Source organism: Rhagoletis pomonella, unplaced genomic scaffold (assembly GCF_013731165.1).
Source record: "Rhagoletis pomonella isolate Grant_MI unplaced genomic scaffold, Rhpom_1.0 Rhpom_scaffold_00003, whole genome shotgun sequence".
In the NCBI taxonomy this organism is placed as follows: Eukaryota; Metazoa; Arthropoda; class Insecta; order Diptera; family Tephritidae; genus Rhagoletis; species Rhagoletis pomonella.
Window position 1 is genome coordinate 68,257,618 of NW_023458557.1, and position 268 is coordinate 68,257,885.

The following is a 268-nucleotide window of genomic DNA, read 5'->3' on the forward strand; positions in this document are numbered from 1 at the left end:
TAACAAGTTCGGTAAAGCGTTGTAATTGCTTTAACAAGTATTGTAGTGTTTTTACTGTATTAGCAAGTATTGTAAAATTCTTGTTGTACAATAAAGTTAATTGTACTATCATTTGGTCATCGTTAGCCTTTATTTAACAATCCAGCGATACGAGCCCGAGTATATTTGGGAAATCCCTCAAGTTCTGAACACATTGAAAACGACGAGCTACAGATCACAGCTTCCAATTTGTTATCTTCATTATCTAAACGCTTTGTCGATGGCGACA